This window comes from Drosophila miranda, chromosome 4 (genome assembly GCF_003369915.1).
Source record: "Drosophila miranda strain MSH22 chromosome 4, D.miranda_PacBio2.1, whole genome shotgun sequence".
NCBI lineage: Eukaryota > Metazoa > Arthropoda > Insecta > Diptera > Drosophilidae > Drosophila > Drosophila miranda.
This window is the reverse complement of record NC_046677.1, coordinates 21,908,292-21,930,959: the sequence shown is the minus strand read 5'-3', so window position 1 is coordinate 21,930,959 and position 22,668 is coordinate 21,908,292. Positions and strand designations below refer to the sequence as shown.

General features: G+C 44.0%; 1 protein-coding gene across 5 annotated transcripts in view; it reads left to right on the top strand.

Annotated features, from left to right (window-relative positions):
- LOC108161857 (protein abrupt) overlaps window positions 1-22,668 on the top strand; it is a 76,195-nt gene that overhangs the window by 11,456 nt on the left and 42,071 nt on the right. For 4 of the 5 annotated variants that reach the window (XM_017296229.1, XM_017296228.1, XM_033392932.1 and 1 more), the window contains exons 1-2: window positions 10,539-10,616; window positions 12,591-12,917. The exons of the other annotated variant lie outside the window; for it this stretch is intronic. The gene's annotated coding sequence lies outside the window, so the exon portion shown is untranslated. Of the gene's footprint in view, window positions 1-10,538; window positions 10,617-12,590; window positions 12,918-22,668 lie in introns of those variants that run through there. 5 annotated transcript variants of the gene reach the window in all.

The window sequence follows — 22,668 nt, the reverse complement described above, 5'->3', positions numbered from 1 at the left end:
TGGTGCTGGCGCTGTAGCTGGAAAAGATGGAGCAACGATCCTGGTGGCAATCGCATCTAACCGCGTGCTACATACAGAGACGACACAAACGCAATGGCGAAACGCTGGCAACTAATTTGGGTGACTCCGAGCCTTTGGCTTTGGTGCTAGTGCACTCGAGGTGCCGTGCATGTTGTTGCTGTTTGCTTTGGCCCCCACTTGGGTTCCACGGGCTTCCAGTTCCAGTTCCAGGCTAGCGGGGTTTCGAACCTCCCTTTAAGGGGGGTGGAAAGCTTTCAGCCTCCTTCCGCTTAGGGTTAGACACCCTCGTTGTGGCGGCAGAGGTTGCAAGCTTCGAGCACGACCTATCCCAAAGCTTTCGCCTCGGCTCCGATGCGTTCCACATGTGGGGGCCCTTCCACTGCGCAGTGTTGACTCTGCGCCGGACTGGCGCCAGCACGTGCCACGCCGCAGTCCAGCTGTTGGTTACCAAATCCACCTTGCCTCCCCGCCCCCCTCGGGAGGCCCCCACCCATGCAAATCAGTGCCGTGGCTGTGGCTGTGGGTTGACTTCTGACCATTGATGGCAGGCAGGCTGGGGGGAGATTCTGGGGTCGAATGCACTCGCACTCGGGGACGGTGGCATCTCCAACTCCGCCTCGGCCGAAGCCTTCTTTATTGACTTTAGCTTTCCAATTGGGTTTCTGGGTCACTCCTCACAGCACACCCATCGCGTGGATGCAGCCAGGACCTCGGACAGAGTGCTCCTCTTCCTCGTGGAGAGAGAGAGGGGGGGTTTGCAGCTGACACTTGTAGGATGTCACAGTGGATCTCTCTCTATCTCCCTATCTCTGGAACGGGGAGCATTGAAATAGTTTTCTCTGCATGCTAATTCTAATTAGGCAGAGCACCTAATTAATTTCCAGGACTTGCACTAGCCTGCCGCACTGCAAGAGGCCTCTCAAAAGTTTGATTATTGAATAAACAGAGTTTGGGCCTCGGAATCAAGTGGATTAACATTTTAAATGTACAACAAATGGAGTTTTGGGCTGTGGAATGAGACAACGGATCCTCCATTAAATAGCAAAGGAGTTTGGAAGGACTCTCCGTCGGAGGACAGGCTATATTTTGGCTTCTATTCTGGATATGCCTTCTGTGAACATCTCTAAGATTTATGGGCAATATGTAGAGGCGTCTGTTAGTTTTCCGAGAAGAACCTGGGAGACCATGGAACATTCCAGGGAAGAGTAACGGACAATTTATTCCCCTTAAATTCGTTTAGGCAAAAAAATCGCCGCTTCAAAAATTCTAGAAAATTCCCTTGTCGCCTACCACCCAATATCCCCCTCGAATAATGCCCCAAAATCAAAGATTATCCTCGCGAGTGTGTGTGTGTGTGTGTGTGTGTGTGTGTGTGTTGTAGGGCTTTTCTTGGTGTCTCTTTTGTGCGGCTGTGCGGCGGCCAAGGGGGCAGAATCGGTGCGGGGTCTTGACGCATTTTGTGCGGCCTTTTTTGTGTGCCTCGGGGCGGCACAGGGCCAGCCAGGCACTTGAGCCCCCAACGGGGCAGGGACTCATCATAATTCGTTGAAAGGAAAGCGATGTCATCGGCGAAAATGCAGCAATGGGGAGGGGCTGGGGGCCGGGTTCTGGGGGGGGGCATCTAAACAATGCCGAACAATTTCCAAAACAATGTCAGCGTGCGCAATTTTAATGATTGCAGATATTTTAATGCGGCACCAAGTTATTGTTCTCGGGCTGCTGCTGCCCCTGGCGAAATGTATCTGTATCTGCATCTGAGAGCGTTGCAACGTCAGCAATGGGTGGCCAAAATCGCTTTGAAAATTTCTATAAAATTAGTTCAAACACCACTCATGTGGCCCCTCCCCCCCCCTGGCCCCCTCTTACCCTGGGGTTCAAGGGTATTCGCCAAATACTAGACGATCCTTAATACCGAATATACCGCGTGCAAGGCAGTGGCTGGCGGTATTTTGTTTCTTCTGTTCGAAGCATAGCTGGTCCCCTAATTAACAGACCCGACTGGGCTTTGGGCACTGGTCTTTGGGATCTCTGGTTCATTCAACTCCGTCTCTGTCTGTGGCTCTGTCTCTGACTCTGTCCCTGGCTTTTGGCTGAAGTACAACCGTTGAACGCCACTCCGCATTCGTTGGCCACTAATTGAAGCCACGGCGGAATTACCAGATAATTTTAATGTGTTACGGTAGCCCAGCATTAGCCCCAGCCAATTTCCACTTCATAGCTGTTTTGTCTGCGGCTTGCCTTCGCGGAGAAAACTGTGAGGTCAGTTCTGATCGATTCAACTTTCTTAACCAAAGAAATTTCTTATCCATGCCCATGGATGCCCATCCATGCAGCTCTATTTCGGGGCCGTTTGGGCTTCCAGGGGCACTGGAGGGTCCTCTATTTCTATACAACATCTCTACCTCTAATGTATACGATCATTGCTCGGGTTTTCCCCCTGTTGTGGCTTTTTTATGCGGAATATAACTCATGGCTAGGCATGAATCTGATTCAGAGACCTCTGTATCTATTAGAGCTCTCTGCAGGGGCATTCATTGGAAGGATTAAGCACAGGAGGCCTGGGGATATTCCACCTGAAATTCCGCAAGTTAGAAGAAAATTCAGGGACTAAAGAGGATAAAGAACTTCACCCACCGTTTCCTCATGATTGTCTGGGAATTGTTTCCACATGGACCATCGGATGGCGTGGTGGAGGAGATGGTGAGGCACCAATGGTACGAACATGGTACGACGATAGCTATGGATGGATCACTAGTTTGCGATTAGCCACCACACGCCTCTGGCATATATTGGAATCATCGAATTCTGTGAGCACCGAGTGGACCAGGAATGGGAATGTCGATAGTTTTGTCCCTGAAACTGCAATGAAAATAAGGGAGAAAGGGCAACCCTTTCGACAGCATAGCCATCAAAGTAGGCCCTGCAATCAGAATCAGAATAATTCTAAGAAACCTTCACTATCTTGACAGCTGTTGAAACCAAAAAAAAAATAAGGTCAAATTTATTGGGGAACAAAATTTCGAAATTTAGTTGCCTGACGATGAAAAAACCACGTTCCCCGTACACCCGCTACCAGGGAAAATTGGGATTCCCTGGCATCGAAACGGACTCGGAAACGGAGGAGCTCTGCAGCTGGCCTCCGCCCAGACGCTCCCGCCTGGAGTCGCTCGTCGATCTGGCGGAGTCTACAATGAGTCCGGCGACGCGTCGCTGCCTGGTGGCCTCGTACCAGCGCTGCTCGGAGACCCTCATCGCCAAGGCCCTGCTGCTGGTGGGGTACCTGCTGTGGTACACGTGGGCCTGGCTGTTGGGGCTGAGCGAAGTCATCGCCTCGCGGCGCCTCCGTCGGTGCAGCATCATTCCGGAGTCGCGCAACAGCCCGCGCCAGATGAAGCGGCCCGTGATCAAAGCCCGCGACCACCAGGCTGTCGTCTTTTTCACTGTGGGCCTGGCAGCGCCCTGTCTGGCCTGCTTCTGCCTTATGGGATTCCTCATGGCCGTGGTGGCGCTACTAAAGCAGGCCTATCCGGTAGTTGGTGTTTCAAAAAAGCTCTTGATTGAATAGATGTATCGATCCTTGCAATGTGTCCTCTGCCATGATCAATAAAAGAAAAATAAACCATCTATAAACCATCTGTAAACCAATTCAAAACCATCTATATATATCTATATGGGGGAATTATTATAGCGGTATTTGGTGGATCTTTAACCCATTACTTGCCATGCTGGTCCTTAACCCCACACACATACATATGGATCTATCTATTGGATCTATTAAGCCTTAAAGAGTCAAAGCTAAGAGTATTTAGAAACATTTTACTGCAAAGAGAACAGAATTAGAGATTCCATCCCTCACAGTAACTCGTTTTAGTACCAGAATCCAATATGTTCTTGGATTTTTGTCCCCAAACCGAGAAACCATTTATAGAGATCTCCATTTCCATCTCCAATCATTTGCATCTGCCTTTGGGCCGCTGAAATCCGTAAACTGTAATAAACAAATGTTCAACTAACGAATCTCTGCGTAATACCCGTATTGTATGGCTCTCTAAGCTCGGACACAACTGTACCACCGACTCAGAGACAGAGACGGAGACAGAGAGAGAGAGGATGGTAGCCGCCTTGTGCAATGTGATCGACACCATTTTGGGTTGTTTCTGTGAAGAGGCGAGTAATAGAGCTAGCGGCACTTAATTCGTTGACTACGAAAGCGGTCACACAACGAAAGATAGATAGATACATGAGTACATAGATACATACCCATACCCATGCCCAAGCCCCATCGAGTACTCATTTGTTGGTTTCTTCTACGCTTTTGAGTCGCTTTCCAACTTATTTTACATAATATCTCACAGATACACACACACACACACTTGTATGTATATGGATACGCTTATGGCTCTTTTATTTTGCGTGCCTTTGTTGGCTATAAAATTGTCTGCTTTTTTTTTCTTTCTTTATCATAATTAAATTCATGGTTCGGTTCGTGTATCATCTTCACGAAAAAACCAAACCGAAAACAACCGAAAACACTCTCTTCTCTCGCTCTCTTTCGCCTCGGCTAGCCGCAAGGTGAGTTGATCTGTACATCCACACATACTCGTACACTATACATACCTACAAACCTCTATCTAGGCAGACAAATGTACACTTAAGGTCATAATAGTAGGAGTGTTGCTCAGAGGTAGGTGTGATCTGAAGATTTTGAGAGAATATTCTGTAAGTTGAATGTGTATTCTTGTATCTAGGAACTTGTAAGCCCTTGAACATTACAGATTCATTCATCGTACATATTCATCGCCTATTAGCATGGGAAAACTAAGTTTTTGGCCTTGCGATTAATGATAACTGATCTTCTTTAAGACTTATAACCAGGAGTCGCAGCTTGGACTGGTATTACCCTAGTTTTCTTGCTTAAGAGCTGTCATATCCCTAGTGTTTTATAGGGCACAATTCCATAGAGCCTTTAGCCTTAGATCTTGATTGTTTCAGGCGTTTATGGAACCGATTGTTTGTTAATATTATTCGCGAATATCTGATATTCCACTTAAATGGGGTTTTAATCAGTTATATTTAAGTCTTAAGTATCTCTAAAGCATTTTACTACCCTTACAATACAAAATCAATATTTATTTGAATTCTATTTATTCGATTTTTACTTCATTTCGAATCCCTGATCAAAACTAAACAAAATTAGTGTTGTTTTTGGCTAATATTTGGGAAATTCTTCTATTATCATGGCCGCTGCTGTAGCTCTCTGGTTTTCTATTGTCCACACACGTTCGTCGAAGAGAAAGACACGGAGAGAGGGACAGAGACAGAGAGAGCGATCGTGTGGGCACAGTCAGGTTCATGTTGGATAGACGACGGATCATACATTACAGTTTGTTGTTGTTGTTGTTGTTGTTGTTGTAGTTTTCCATGTGGTTGTTGTTGAACTTAATTGCGCTGCCGTTGGCTGTATAAATTCCATCCAATCTAAGGCCGTGGGGTACTTTTGAGCCAACGAAAGCGCCACCCAACCCAAATAGATCTCTCTTTCTCCATCTTTCTCCACATCTTTCGCTGTTTTGCTCGAAAGTTTCCCTCTCCACGAGCCCATGTACATTTTCCTTTGATAATTTCATAATCATGTTTCTATTTTTCACACTGATAACTCCGGAGCCGGAGATCACCGGAACTGAGAGCTTTACGAGTATGCCCGATGCTCCAAACATGGCCCACTGCCAGTGTCCATAACTCATCGCTGACATCGAATGCTGGTCGCCAACGCAACTGCTGCATGCCCCTCCCCCCCCCTCCCTCTCTCTCTCGCCCCAAAACCCACCTCAGCCCCAAGATAAATGAAATGTCATTTGCCTCGTGCGCAGCACTCCCCCTCCTCCTCCTCCGAGCACCGAACAGATCGGTGTCTTCATCTGGGCCTCTTCCTCTGATATATCCCCCTATTAGGCCCTCGAGTACCCAACGAAGATGACTCCATTAAACACACAGAGAAAATTCCATTGGAAAATGGAAAAATCGAACAGGCAAGCGGGCAGTGAGTTGGGGGGGAGGGGAGGGGGGAGACGTTGTTGCCTAATTATTGAGTGCAGGCCTCAATTAGCTGAGGTACGTGAAATGTGCACAGATCTTGCAATCGTATGCGATGAAATGTGATCAATGTTTGATTTAATGAAACAGAGAGAGTGTCAAGTTCATGGAGGAATCAATTTATCGTTGAAGAACTCTTCTTCAGGGATTGAAGGAGCTAAGGGATTTAAGGAGTAACGCTGGGCTTTCCATACAAGATACGGGCTGTCTGTGGCCCTTTGCCTTTTAATTTTTAGAAATCAGGTACTTTTTGGGTGGAAAGTTCATTCGACAGTCGACTTTCTTGAACTCCAGAGCCCAAAAAGACGATCCTATCGTTAAGGGTAACGATATAGAGTCTGTATGTGGTTTAGCAGTGATAAATAGTGATATTCGTAAATTCCTGGACGGGCTTCATGTCTCACAGAAGACGACCCTACGGTGAAGGTGGAATCTTAAACAATAGACACTTTATTGTGTTTCAAACTGAAATTTTAATGAACTAATGGCCGAAACTCCATGCGGATGAATAAAATAGGAATTTTGTGTACTGAGGGAAGGAAGACCTACAGTTTCGTTTGTTTTGTAATATTGCATTAATTTTTATAATTTAAAAAACTATATATACAAATCTTTTTGAATTCAAAAAAAAAAAGTTTTAATAATTGTAAATTCAAATTATTTTTAATTTTTATAATGCCAAGAAAAAGATTTGGATATTATTATTTTTAAGAATTGCATATAACAAATTTTTTTTTTTAATTTTTATAAGTGAAATAACAATTGTTTTTGCTATTTTTTTAATTACAAAATTGCATATACAAATTATTTAAAATTTGTAATATTCAAAATTAATTTTAAATGTCTCTTGAACGGTCAGGCGTCTATAAAAAAAAAAAAAATAAAAAACAGAAATATGGCTTTTGGTTTTTGACATATTTTTCAGTTTTGCTTTTCGTTTTTTTGTGGTCTCCACCGGTTTTGCATTGGACATATATGGGTCTTGGGAGTTCTGGAATCTTTACCCGCTTAGTTTTAAAGGAAAACCTTCTTAATTGATAATCCAGCATCTAAGAAAAGATATATATCCTTGGCGATGGCGATGGCGATGGCGATGTCTTTTCCAATTGTCGAAACTGCGCGAACCACTCAAAATAATATCATAATCACGCACAGATGTCATAGCGCGAGGAGAGCCATTAAAATTCAACCTGAAAATACTTATGTTTTTTTAATATTAAAAATAAACGTGAACCAGCCACCCACGAACCCAATTGTTGTTGTTTTTATTTCATTTCATTTCACAGCAATTTCTGTGTACAGCCAGCCGGCCAGCCGGCCAGCGAGAGTATTAGTAGTATTGTACGCATATATGTCCTCTATATACTCGTATAGCAGTATAAAGCACAAAACAACCGAATATTTTAATTAGAGTATAGATAAAAAATAGCAAAAACAAACGGAAGAGACAGCTGACGGGGCGGGAGGGGGAGGGGGACAACAGCAACAAATATTAACAATAATTATACCCCAAAAATATCAAGAGGCGACACCTATTCCATATAAATTTTAGCTTTCCTTCGGCACAGACTCGATAAAAATAACATTCCACACAGGCAGACGCAAAGAGAGAGAGAGAGAGGGAGAGGGAGAGGGAGGGAGAGGGAGAGGGAGGGAGAGAGAATCTGCGACAGATCGGGGAAGTGAATCTTGAATCTATGGATAGTACATAGCCCACAGCCTCCCCCTTGGAAAGGGGACGGAGGCCCCTCTAAGTTTCGGGTAAAAATAAATACAAATGTCGCCGGCATCAATAAGATATAAATTAAAAGTGTACTACAATCCCAATGTTAATTAGAGACTCACGAGAAGAGGGGAGTAGCGAAGGGGAGTAGGGAGGGGGAGGGGGCAGCCCAAGCAGGCCAAGGTGGAGGTAGATGGTACACAAAAGTCCCCACCACTCACCCACAGATCCACCGATCCACAGGGCTATCCGGAATGGAGCGAAACGGAACCGTATCGTATCGTATCGTATCATACCTGCCCCTACCACACGACACGTTCCCCACTCGGTATCTCGCCCTTTACTCGCTCCACTGCAAGCGTCTGACATGCTGTCGTGTATCTATTAGATACATTAGCCGCCGCCTGCCTGTGGAATCTTTGGGATCGCTTGCAGCGTCGCGACAATTTCGAGTGTTTTTACGCGTAAATTTATTTTGTTTTTGTCGCGTTCAATAAAGTTGCATCTGCCATGGGCCACATTATAGCTTTCCAGCCCCCGAAAACTTTATTTATTCCAACCTCCAGAAGCTTAATGACTTCCTGGAGGGGCGGCGGCTGCCCCTCCCAGAAATGAGAGGGGGATTATAGTGCGGTAAAAGTGTATATGGTACCTACTATATATGTTATGTGTTTAGGTAATATATGGTTGGGTTCTGGTGGGGGAGTCTTGAAATTATTATATATAGTGCGTTCTATAATTTATCCAAGGCCCAAAGAATTCCTGCCGAGCACATGAAAGGGGACAAATATCAAATGCGAGTACTATTATTATATGTTATTCGAGCTCTGGCCTAAATTCTGAATTTTAATGGAAGATCTGGTAGGAAGAACATTTTTGTGAATTTTAGAGTTGAAGAAGAAGTCATATTTTAGTGAAATTCGAATGATTTTCAGCTATTATTAAACATATTTCATAGCTACTAATCATTCGAACTAATTTTAATTAAATTAAAAGGAAAAACTGTTCGGTAATTTATTCCATTCTCAGATTTTTGATACATTTAGTTATGGCTTGATTAAAAAATAATAATTACCCTGTTCTTTAGGTTCTTTAGATTCAAAAAGATCTGACTCGTTCGAAACCTTTTATTTCACTGATTCACTCCAATAATTCCGTTTTGTTCAATGATTAAATTCCAAGAGGAACCGATTATTCACGTGCTAATAGGGGCAAACGCTTTCCAAGTGAAAAAGATAATACTTAAAAAATTCTATTAAAATATTTATTTATTTTACAACAAAATAATTTTGATCACAGATTAGAGCACATGTTCTCCCCTCGTGTTACGAATATCAATGCAATCTGTATCGTATTACTCATTCCGAACAACTCAATTTGTATTTATATGGCCATATCCCATTATTGTCACTGATTTATTGAAATCCGTTCGACACTTACGTGGTGGAAAGTCCGCTGACTGATTGAAATAATTTACTGATCAGGTACTGCCTTAGAACTCATATGATATAATCAAGCCATCCGAGGGGGAGAGTCACCTGAGCTGGAAATATCAAGTGCTTGAAGAGATGGCAATACTAAAGCCCGTAAATGGGGTCTTAGGTGTACGAGTATGTATTATATGTTATACTTAAATATGCAATCCTAATTATTTGGAACTCCAGAATTTCTTCAAAAATCTGTATTTAATTCCTCTGTCACTATTTTGTTCAGCTCTAAGTAAAATTCTACGCAGAAGCGCAGAAGTTCCGCATTCAATGTATGGGTTTATTATTTATTATTTTTTTTTTTATACATATTTACTATTTCTATATCTTCCCATATAGATATAAAATTAAATTAAACTCGGTTTATTAGAGTAAATATTTGATTGGGAATTATTTTATATAATTTATATAATTAGGAACGATTTTATATTTTATATAATACCATATTCGAAACAACACAGGCTGAATGGATTTTCTTAGATTTATCGTTTTTTTTCGATCATATTTAAATGCAAAAATAAATATATTAAAACTATAAATATATTCCTTGAACTTTAACCAAATTTAATGTTACAAATATTTAATTTAATATTTAATTAAATTGGAGATATACATATTAGTTCATATTTTTCCATATTTAATGTTACAAATATTTCATTTAATATTTCATTAAGTTGTATATATATTAGTTCAAGTTTTACCATATTTAATGGCACAAATATCTGTTGTAGTTATGGCCAAAAGAATTCTTCTATTCAATTGGTCGCCTCTTTCTTCATTCGGAGCTGCTCAATCTTTTCCCACACATGCTCGTATACTCGCACTCGCCTTCGCACTCATATTCGGAGTCGCCGTCGGAGTCCGACTCCGAGTCGAAGTCGAAGTCGGGAGAAGCAAGCACACAATCTGATTGTGTGGCTTAGATAATAGTCGTTTTGTGTGTGAGTGTGAGTGTGTGTGTGCTTGTTCATGTGTGCGTGATTGCTGTCCATTCAAAGATATTATTGTATCTGTGTGGCCATCAGCGTGTGTGTGTGTGTGCGTGCGGGTTCGGGCCTAAAAAATACCAAAAAACAAAACACACACACACCGAAGCCAACAACGGGTCATGCGGGTGGGCAGGCGAACATGTTCGAGCCAACACGTTCGCCGGCGAACAATCGGCTGGCATGCAACCCCAACCCAGACCCAAACAGTACACCGCACATCTGCGAGATACTTTTCCGCCTCGAAACAAGAATTCTTATTACGCGCTCGGAGTAAAATTCCAGCAATCAGACGGGCAGGTTCAAGTGCGGCATTACCACCGATTTTCCCTTTTTACTGTTTACTTTTTACTCTTAACTGAGATTTGCATTTGTTTTGGTTTTGGACTCGCACGTTTTCTACCAGCAAAAATACAAAATTTATTAAACGAAATAAACAAATTAATAACAATACAAAAAATAAACAAAGCTGAGATTAATTAAAAAAAAAACTATCAGTGCAAATACAATACAAAATACAGTGTTAATAAAATATAAATAAATAAACTATATTTCTATAATTTCTATAAACAAAATAATACACATATTAATTAAAATAATGATACAAAATTCTGACTAAATAAACCAAACATTATTCACAACAATTGCCTCTATAAAGTCTAGTAAAAAATCTTTGATAGTCTTACATTAGAAAAACAAAATAATATCTCAACAAAAACTATCTTTTCCGAGCTTTGAGTGACAAAAAAAATATACATTAATTTAATAGAGTTTTATTACGAATAAAACTATATTTTTCTTTAATAAACTTTGATTATACTTGCTGTAAATAAACATAAAATATAAACAATTATAGGGCTTCAGTGGAAATGCATCTTCGACACAAATAAACAATCTAAGTGATTTCCAGTGAAAATGCAAACCGAAATCATATCGAAATACAAAACTTCCTCTAAATCAATCAACAAATTAAATTCTATTCCAAAAGTGCAATAAGAAAAACATAGTTTAGAAAAAAAACAACAAAAATTCAACAACCACCTACGAAAATGAAACAAATTTTCAACAACAATTACAGAGAAACCCACAAATAAATGATTCAACAACAATCACGGCAAATGCAACACCAACAACAACAACAACAAAGGCAGCAACAGCAATCACTGCAGAAATTCAGCGGCAACAAAAATCATTAAGCGTCGGCAATTTGGCATAAATAAATAAAAAATCCCAGTTGCTGTGCGTTTTTTGTGTGTTGCTTTTTACAACCTGATTTTTATGAATGAATGCAGCGCTACAGAAAGGGAGAGAGAGAGAGAGAGAGAGGGAGAGCGGGGGAGAGAGAGAGAGCGCTAGAGAGTCGCGTGCAAAGGAGTCGCGCTTGTGTCCCCTAGAGTCAACCCCCCCACCCGCCCGCCCGCAGGCGACTCACACGCTGAAAGCTTGTCACGGATTTGTTGTATTTGTTGTCCGTCTGTCAGCGGCTGTCTGTCGTCAACGTTGACGTCTACTGTTCCAACACAAAGAGAGAGAGGCAAATAGAGAGAGGGAGAGAGATAGAGAGCGCGCGACATGCCAGCGGCAATTGTTGTCGTTGCAAAATTAATAACGGAAGTTGTGCATTTTATTAATAAAAAACGAAACGAAACGACAGAGCGAAAGGGAGAGAGAGAGAAGCAGATTCACAAACCGAATCTGAATCCAAATACGAATCAGAATCAGAACACGACACAAAAGCAAGGCAAAATCAAAGGCAAAATAGCGGAAAAGCAACTACAAGCAAAACAAAAAACAGGCGGAAAGTGCAACCCCAAACCCCAAGAGTTACCTACTGCTGGCATTGCCTTTGCTGCTGATTCCCAGCTGCAGTTTGGTGTTTGGTATACCCTGTACTGTCAGATGGGAGGGGTATAGAGGTGTGTGGATTAGGCAGAGCCCCAGGGACTTTGAAGGCTAGACACAGCCCATAGAACTTCTCCAAAGGCAGCCTCCTTGAAGTCCCAGTTAGATCCAACATTCCACAACTACATATACCCGTATATAGTCCTATAGTTCCAGGAGTTTTCACCAAAGATATCATAGACATTGCAAGAGTGCCCACCGACTCCCTTTTAGACCATTTTCTGCCTTTTAGCGGGTATCCCCTAGTCGTCAGGTCTACCACAAACTCCAGAGTTCCTGTTGTTGTACTTTTGGTTGTTGTTGTTGTTGTTGACGAAATTGTCAAAGTTGGTGTTGTTGGTGCCTCATGCCCTTCCTCTTACCGTTTTCCCTTTACAGTTTTGCCGCTTGTGCAGTGTTTGTCCCCCCGCAGGAGCGCATTGAAATCAAACTAAATTCTAAATCGGCGAAAAATTCGTGTTTAATCATTTTGTAAAACAGAAATAAACCCTATTTGCTAAACTTCCTCGTTCAAACAAAACAAAAATTGCCAGCAAAATAACGCTCGTGTTTCAAAAGTGTTCAAATTATACAATTGTGTCATCGATCGACCGCCATTGCCACAAACAACAGTGACCAAAACATCAAGTGCTACGCAAGAGAGCTGTACAGATCACAGAAGGAAACGAGCTTAGAGCAGATACAGATACAGATACAGTGCCAGCGGTAAGTTTGCTAAAATACATGTGCTACAAAATTAGTTAGCAGATATTCAGGCTGTGAATCATGTGTAATTTTGAACTAAGAATTTCTTAGAAATTATGTACATGAGTTGTACCAATGACTAGGCAGTTTATCCTGTTATAAAAGTGACTATATTTTATACTATATAGACCATAGAGACTATAGAGACCCCATGGCTTGAGACCCTGTCTCTTAGAAAGCCATAGGCGTGCTACCATGGCTCTCCGCCCAGATTGTAGGAGTATGTACTTGGAGCGAAGAGCAGACAAGCTGTAGACCAGTTTTTCCATCATTATTCTATAAGAAAAATTCGGTTGAAGGGGTGTTTTAGTTCATTCTTAAAGTACTTAGTACCTATAAGTATTTAGCAATAATAGAACCCTAGATATCGATTGGAAGCTTTGAAACTTTTGATGATAAATCTTCAAAAAATAAAAGACAAATTTGGGATTTATTTGTATGTGATATCTTCATTACTTCACCTTGAAACTAGAAGGTGTGTGGATGTTATCCCATTAATTATTGAGGGATTATAAGTTTGCATTATGAATATCAAGGGAAACGGAGGAATACACAAGAAAATTCAACTAATTTTTAGTATAAGTCGTCCCAAAATTAGGTTTTTTCCCTTCGCCAGAAAATAATTTCATTGTTTATCATTTTTTTTAAGAATTTCTCTCGATTTCATTGCTTATAATTTTATAAAAAATTCCCCAAAAGTGAACTTATTTCTGCGATTGGTTTTAGGTTTTAATTTTTAATTTTTCTTTATTTTTTTTTACCCACAAAAGTAACCTACCTTTGGTTTACAAATCTTTTTGCTGCCCATGATCTTTATTTGCGATCTCTCCTGATGATCGTTAGGCTAGTTTTATTGCGTTGAAGTTTCTTTATGATGGATCCGAGCTATGGACCCTTGATGGTGTCCTCTTCAGTGGCACAGATCCATTTATCAAATCTCCGCATTTTGGGGAATTGCCAAACTTCTTTGGGGGTTCGCAGTGGCAGTGGCAGTGGCAGTATATGGGCAATAATGGTAATAGCAGCTAATGAACAGAGTCACAGTCGGAGTCGGAGTCGGAGTTGGAGGTCGGGGGTCTTCGATACCGAATGCCGAACACCGAATACCGCGTAAGTGTAGATTCCTCACCGCGACGAGTGTTGTCTTTGGGCTGTCGACTCTCCAGCATCGAAAACAAACACAAATAGAAGTGGAAACACACATGGGGCAACCAGGAGGTAGGGGAGGCACACAGAATGCAGAGGAGTCGAACAATTAACGCGTCGCTGTAATTACAGCAAATGGTAAAAAATGTTTGGGAACAACTTACCCAAAAAAAACAACAGGAAAAATAACACAAGAAACAGAGGGGGATAGTAGAAGAAATATTAATAATCAATAACCCGCTAAAAGGCAGTGCTGGCTCTGGGTCGGAGTCGGTCGAGTTGGTCGCGACGGTTGAGGCAATTTTATCGGTCATTGAACGACCTGATACATAGATACATAGAGATACACATAGATACACATAGATACACAGATAGATAGATAGATTTCCAAGCGAAAAGCCACGAAAGGTGCGCTCCACACCGCAGTCGGTGCTGCTGGAAATTATGCCAAAACCTGGGCATTTTTGTTGGTGTAAGAAGCAGCGATCGGTTTTTGGTTAATTACCCCGGCTAGGCCCCAAAGACCCAGGCTCCGTTAACCCGAAGGGGGCTATGGCAGGGGGCCAAGGCAGTTAATTACATAAAAACAAGTGATTTGCGTGTGCGCTGGCTGCCTCTCTGCCCAACGGCACCGCCATCGTCTTGGGCTCCGTCTTGGGCTCCGTCTCCAGCTCCGTCAGCTCCAAAAATTATTCCCCTGCTTTCGGGGCTTGGGTAATTTTCAACTCGCCAACTTTCGGCCAAGCTAATTAGCGGAGAAAATATTTGGTAGAAGGTAGAAGGTAGCAATATTCAATAATTGAAGCCCATAGGTGATTGGGATAGGTGTCCGAGTACAGGTGACCTTTGGCAGGGGGCTGCTACTACCCAACATTCCTGTCTAGATGCTGGGGTAGGAGAGACTGAAGTCCGCCTTGAGGTTTCATGCTGGATTCGCAGAGCACTTTCTCGTATATTGCTTCCTTGATTCCCTTCCAATAGCTTTCTTTTTAACTACTTTCTTGTACCTCCTTCAGTGTACTTTGAGCCTCTTTATTACCCTTTTTATTGCCAAAAATTGCACTATGTCATGCCTCCTCATGGTATCTGGGCCTCCTTCTGGGGGAAAAGGCCTTTGAATAAGTCTTCTTAAAGTCCCTAAAACGGTTCCACTCTACACTTTTGTAGATTCCTTGCGACCATGGATTACTATATTATTTTAATTCAATTAAATTGTATTCAAACCAATATTCTTCTGCGTTCAATCTTAATGTAGCCATTAATTGGAGCCCATTTCCATTGCTTTGCAATAAATTGAGTTACATTCCATTAAACTTTATTGCAGTTTACCTGGAATTGTTATTGCCTAATCTCTAAATCGAAAAGAATTTAATATGAGTCAATTTTTCCCCGATCCATATTCCCTTCTATATATTACTGTACCATTCCTGTCTCTGTCTCAATCGTCATTTTCTCAGGTCCCAACATCTCGTGACCTTTGGCTGGCGCCTTCTACCCCCCCCCCCCCCCCCCCCCCCCCCCCCCCCCCCCTTAGTGCCCTGCCCAGCCTTACAATTTATCATAAAAAATAAAAGTTTTTTGGCTTTTTTACGAACCTTTTCATGGGGTTTCGCCCCCCTGCGGTCATGCAGATGGAGGGATGGACAATCGGCGCCGCGGCAGCGTTCTAGATAAATAAGCATTCTTAATTATCCCTTTGCCTTCTCGTCTCGGGGTGGCACAAATGTTATAAACAATGGAAAACCGCGCACTTAATGCGTTTTCTGTTTCCAAAAACAGCAAAAAGCAGCAAAAAAAAAAAAGCAACAACAGGGCAAGTATTTTTCTTCATATTATTCATTATTTTACCCACAAAAAAAAAAAAAAAAAAAGGAGAGAAAGAAAATGTTTTTATTGCCTGCGAAAAAGGGCTGCCATTAGCCGCAATCCGTGGAGGATGTGGCCAAGGACCCGCCGACCACAATACTCGTAATTCCAATCAAATTTGAAGAACAACAACGCAACGGCCAAAGAGCAACATTCAAAGTGGCCCAAAGATATGGCCAGATATGGCCGAAAGGGGGTCGGGTCGGACTGCCATAAATGTGCCGTCGGTGAACGTGATTCCCCGTGCTGACTGACAGCCCAGTGACTCTTCATTTTTTCTCCTCTCTGTTCTGTTTGCCTCGCATGTGAGCGAGCAAATGTGTAATTGAAGTTCCGTTCTCGAAGGATACTCGTACAGAGAAAGAAGGGACCGTCCGACCGGTTCAATTGTTTCCTTTGTGCCAAGCAATTTCACTCACCGGCGGCGCCTTGGACAAGTCGCGATTGCTCCATGACTTGCCACAAATTCTACCAAAAAGTGCACAAAAAATGCAATGGTTGAGCACTTACATGAGGAGGTGGGGTGGGGTCTACAAAGTCGAATGATGTGGCACTTTATCCGTGTTACCTGCAAAAGAAAGAGGAAAATCCTTCAAAAAAAAATATTGTTAAAGGAGCCAAGGCTCAGTGCACTGACTCTCCATCGATTCGTTGGAATATTCCCAGCATAATATTTGCGATGGGTAAATGGAAGAAAAAAAGATAGTTTTGAAAGGGCCAAAGAGGTGGGCATTTCTTGTCGAAATTATTGTAATATTTGCACAAGAAAAATAGAAATAAAATGTGTGCTTCTCAAGGTGTAGTCCTTCTTTATCGAACATGTACTATACTTCGATAACAGGCCCTTGATGACTTTTAATATTATCGATTACTGATAAGTAACTCATTATAAATCCCCTTCATCACAGATCATTGTAGGTCCCCACCTTTTTATATGCTAGAAGGCGCAAAATTCCACAGTTCGATTAATAACTTAAGCTCGATTACTAATCGGAATGCGAGCCCAGTGTTGCCTTGAAGGATCATCCCACACCGTCAGCCGTAAGACGTAAGCCGCCCAACGTAAACATTTGCCGTTACCATTGCAGATATTTTGGTTTCTTCTGCCGCTGTCGCTGCTGCTGGCTCTGCTGCGCCGCTGCCGTTGCCCAACCCACGACCTAAAAAAAAAGCTGATTTCTATGTGGGCTGCCATGTGTGTGTGCGAGTGTGTGTTTAGTATTATCAAATGCAATTTTCTAACGCAGTCGCACTTTCAACGATGACAGCAGACCCCTCTCCCCTGCCCACCATTGCCTAACAAACAATTGCAATTTTAAGTGAAAATAAAATGCATGACAACAGCAGAAGTAGCAGAGCAGAGCGGCGGCAGAGCAGAGCGGCAGCAGAGCAGCAACAACAATGCATGCCTAAAACCTAATAAAAATTCAAATTAACATTTGAAAGAGCGAGCCAGCAAATAGACCGACCTGCAAGCGACGGAAAGAGAGGGCGACAGACAGAGAGAGAGCGAGCGAACAAAAGAGAGCAGTGCAGGCCGGCCCGCCACTGGCAGAGCCTGCACATGAACGGCGGGGGAGGGGGGCTGACAGAGCGGGAGCGACCCAACAGAGATGCAGCCGAAAAAGCTTATGAAATTCTATTAATTTTTCAACAAAACTGAATGTAGACCCCCCCGATTGAACCCCCTGCGTCCAACCATGGCCAAGCCTCTGCAGATTTTCTAATCGCCCATCGACCGACGGCAAACGAATGGTCCCGATGCCGAGGCGTCCAAATATTGTGATACTCTGGCGGAGCCGAGTGTGTCGATTGTGAGCTGCTCTGGAGCGTGGAAGCGAACGAATCTGCCGTCGAATCAAGGGCCCCAGCGAGGGCAGGGTATCAACGCTCCCGCTACCGAAGCCTTCGGTTCGTGGCTCTTGTTGTTTGTTGTTTTTGCGTATTTTGTTGCACTTTTAGTTTTGTTCTTCTTTCTGTTTTAGTCGCTCGCTCGTTCGCTCGCTCTCTCGCTCTGTCTCCCTGTGTGCGTGTGTGTGGGTTGTACAGATTGCAGACACTCGCATAATAATGCAATTTGCCATCTGCCAGTTCCCTCGTTCCCGCTGCCGCACGGCTCCTCCCCGGTCATTCCGATTCGACGTCACGCGCCAAAAAGACGTCGACGTCTGGGTGCCCGCGTCAGCTGCGCTCTGTGGTGGCTGCCTGTCTGAGGAGAGTAGTATCTGTCCTCCCCTGCTCCCCTGCTCCCCGCCCCTCCGCACCTCTTGCCCACTCACCTCTAGTGGCATAAACAACGTGCAACATCGGAGCTGCTGCCACCTGCAGGCTGCTTGTCTGCTTCCCCCCAGACTCTGGCTCGCTCTTGCCGTTTGATATTTGGCTCTCTCTTAGGCTCTCGTTTTTGCATTGCTCTTGTATTGCTGTCCGTCAGAGGGACAGAGGGAGCCTTTGGGGCTGGCTGTCGTCGAGTCGTTGTCGCCGCTGCTCCGCCTAGTTGATACCCTTCTAGGGAGGGGGTATCCAATGAGTGTCAATAAAAGGTAGTATTTCCTTCTCTGGGAGGAATACAAGATATGGTTTGGATTATAAAAAAACCTCCTGGCAGTGCAGATTATCCTGGGGTAGGGTATCCAATGCTTCGATGCCTCGCGCTAGCTTTTTCTCTTGTATTTTGCACTGCGTTCGTTTTTCGCTTTTTGTTTTTGTCCTTTTTTTCGCGCAGTTGCGAGTTTTCCACAAAAACAGCTGCAAAAAAGCACGTGTCATCGCGGATTTCCCCGTCGGCGTCCCCTGTGCCCCGTCCCGCTCTCGGCGTGTGCGTTTACAACCGCTTCGTCGCCCTCCACCCAGCGTCTCCTTCCACCTCTTGGGCTGCCACGTTTTTCCCTTTTCATGGTCGTCAATTTCGTTCTCGCACAGCTTTTTCCTCTCTTCCGCTCTGCTCTCCACTTCGTTTATTTGATTTTTATGCTTGTGGATTTCCTTTTGATTCCGCCATTCGCGTTGTTCTCGTGGCTCTGGCGGTTGTAGCGTGGATTGTTGTGGATTGGCAGACAGGACAAAAGACGGGGAAACCCCCCCCCCCCCATTGAGTGGAAGATTATGATGATGGTGTGCTCCAGTGGTGGGGGACTTTAGAGGGCAGTCCTATATTCAAGGTGAGTCGCAGATTTTCTTTCAATTGCATTTCCGTGGTCCACTATCTTCACCCTTTCTTCTCCACTCCACTCCACTTCTTTCTTTCTTTCTTTCTCCTTTTACGTCTGCTTCTTCTGCCTCCCACCCTTTTCTCCTGCTCCCTTGGCAAAATTATTGATTTGATTTCTCGATTTGGCCGCGAGCCAAGCGCCAAAGAACGAAAAATACTCGTACATTCTTAAGATTGCACATGCACAAACACGCAGCACACACACACACACACACACCGACACCCAGAAAGAGCTGCATAAGATGATGGCATAACGGTTACAGCTTATCCCCACACCCCCCACCCACACCTCCTCCCGCCCAGAGATTGCAATAAATAAAAGACATCACAAAGAAGTCGCCACTCGGACTGGCCTCCGATTACATTTATATGAGTGCCGTGTGTGTGTGTGTGTGTGCGACTGCATTTGGCTCTCTTCCGTTCTGTTTCTCTTTCTCTTTTTTTTCCACTCTTAAGCTTTTTTTGCTGAGATTTTCTCAGCTGAGGTTTGTTATTGTTTTTCTTGCCATTTTGCCGGCTTTCGGGAGAGCGAGAGAGCGAGCGTGCAACCACATGAATGAATATGAATATGAAAGCCCGCTCTCTCGGCGGCCTCCCTCCCCCCGCGCCCATCTTCCGCAACTTCGCACACACTTTGCGGTTCGAGTTGGAGCCGATTGCGGCTGGACTGCACTTCGTGTTGGCTCGAACGTGTTCGATCTGACGACGAAGAGGTGGATTGTCTGAGGGGGGGAGTGTGGGAGCGCGCAATAACCGGAAACGGAAATCATATTTGGGCAAGTTCTATTTGAAAGGCTCGTCCTGGCTCGCTTCGGAGTGCAATTAAATAGCGAAATGCCAATTGTTCCAATAGCAGACGCACAAGCAGAGAAAGGGAGGGGGACAGGGAGAGGGAGAGACAACGACAGTGCCTGCCATTAACCGTTAATGCACAGATCGTAAATCGAGTTGGCAGGAAGGTGTGTCATTCGGACTTATAAATAAAATTAACAACTGCCCGCAGATTACGGGGGGTTTGGGTTGGGGCTTGGGGCTTGGCGCTGGGCATCGTACAAGCGGAAATATTTGCGCGACTTCGACTTTGCTGTGCTGCTCCGTCTCCTGCTTCGTCTCCTTCTTTGCCCCCGTAATTAATGGCAAACAATTACAAAAAAACGGAGAACGAATGGACAGCCCCCAAGTGGTATTACAAAATAAAATGCGAAGAGCAAGTTAAAAAGTGAATTACCTGATAAAGGACAAAACGCGATTTGAGGTGTGTTTGTTGGTGCACCCCCACCCGCACACCCGCCAGCCCACCCCTTTCCCGATGCGTGTGTCGCGGTTTAAGCACCCGTGCCCCGCAGGGGGTCCTAAGCGGACAATGGGCCTCATGGGCACTTCCAGAGCAACAAGTTAGGAGAGGGAGCTCCGCCAGCAAAATGTATCCTTAATTGATGGATCTGTGGTCCTTAATGGAACATCTTTCTGTAATTCCAAAGAAAAACCCCTCTATGGAGTTTCTGTGTCCCACTGTCCTTGTATCCCTCCCCTACCATCGCGTCATTCACCAATTTGTTCCACTGTGCTTATCCTTTCCAGGGTCCCTTCCGACCGACCAGCGGTCAGTGTCCAGCTGACGCGCTTAATTAATTACGCGATTGTATTTGTGACTAACTGCTTACGGCTGCCCCTCATGCCCCTCATGCCCCCCCGCCTTCTTCGTGGCTCAAAATGTTGTGGTAATGCAATCGCAGCTTGTTCTTGGCTTTCCGAAGCGTGGAGTTTGCCGATGAGGTGTGGAGGCGTGGAGGTGCGGAGGCAAGGACGCCGCCCCGTCATTGGGGAGAAATTAATACCCACTTAAGCTTAACTGGACAGTTGGCGGGGCCCCCAATGCCGTCGAAGCCCCCCAAGCCTCTCCCAAGCCCCTCCCAGGCCTCTCTTGTTGCTGTTTTTCGATTGGAAGGTGATTCACGAGGCGCAGAAATAAATCGTTTGGATATGTGGAAGCTTTTATATACAGCAATTGCATTTAAGCCATGAGAAGCCCATGGTTTGAGAGTTCTTAAGACTCAGAGAAGAGCAGATAGAAGTCCTTACTGGAGGGCTTTTAGTTCAGATTTCTATACTATTATCTTTCAAAATCCTGGATAAACCATTTGCCTTCATAGGATATCCGTAAGATCGCAGCATTTGACAAAGAAAGACTTACTTTCATTTTACCCATATTTATAGCACCTTTATTTGGTTTTTCTGAGGCACAACCCACATTGTTTTAAGTTCTCCTTTCAACCCCAGTCGCTAGCTAGCTCTACGATTCCTTGCAAGTCCTTCCTGCAATTATCCTTGGCAGTGCCAGCCCACACACGAAAATTATGAAGTAAAAAACGTTTTTATTACCGAAAATTACAATGTGCGAACGGAAAGACGGGGTCAATGGTAGCCGCAGCAGCGACGGGGGAGGCGGAGGACTTCGGGTCTCCAGCTGTCCTGTAGAATGGCATTGTATGGGTTTTGTGGATAGTTGTGGGCCCGTCAGCAAATAAACACTCTCACTCGCCCACGGCTCGAGGCCAGATCCTGGCAGGAGGTTAATTTCATTAGAAATTCATAATTCTTTTCCATGTTTTTTTCGGGGGGGCGGCAGAGGGGGCTTGGGCGTTGCTACAGCATGTGTAAATGTGAGCAATAAAAAATACATCCTTTCGTTGTTGTTGTAGTCGTAATTTGTTTATAACGGTATTTATGAAATGGTCACAAGTCAACGCTTTCCAGCGACCCCTCAACACGCACCAGGACCCAGACCCAGACCCAGACCCAGGCCAGGGCCCCCATATCACCAATTATTCTTATTACGCCTATTACTACAGTTTGTATTTTTTGTGTAACCACTTTCTATGGTTGTTTGGGCCGTTGTTTGGGCAGTTCTTTGCTGTTCTTGCCATGTAGCTCCTGCTGACCTTTTATGTTAATCGCATTTGGCTTAGGGACTCGTACAGTGGGAGGGAGGGCGCCCAAAAGGGTGAGAGAGGTGGAGAGTCTTGTAGCTGTAATTGATATGCGTCCTAATCATGCAATCCTTTGTGTCCTGTCGCCTCCCACACACACACAAACACACACAATCGCCGAACGCCTCGAAAGGAAACAACTTCAGTGTTTTGCGGCTTGTTAGGTGTACGTAAACGAAGGCTATACATCCTAGTATTTTAGAAGAAGTAATTACCAGCGCGGCTACGTTTTGGTTTAGAGCGGAATGACGTCAGAGCCTGGGGGAATGGGGTTTATTTAAGGGTTGATGGGGCAGGAGATTGTGCGTTACTTGGCGGAATGCTCAGAGGAGGATCGGCTGGGGTTACGATTGTATTTGGTCGGAGAAAAGTGAACGTAAAAGGTATATAATTGCACTGGAAGACAGTCATTTTGTGGTTCGTTTCCGAAAATATTTTTAAAAAGTTCAACAGCCGCGATTTTGCGACTTTGCGCACTGTCCTAATTTGTACACGGCAT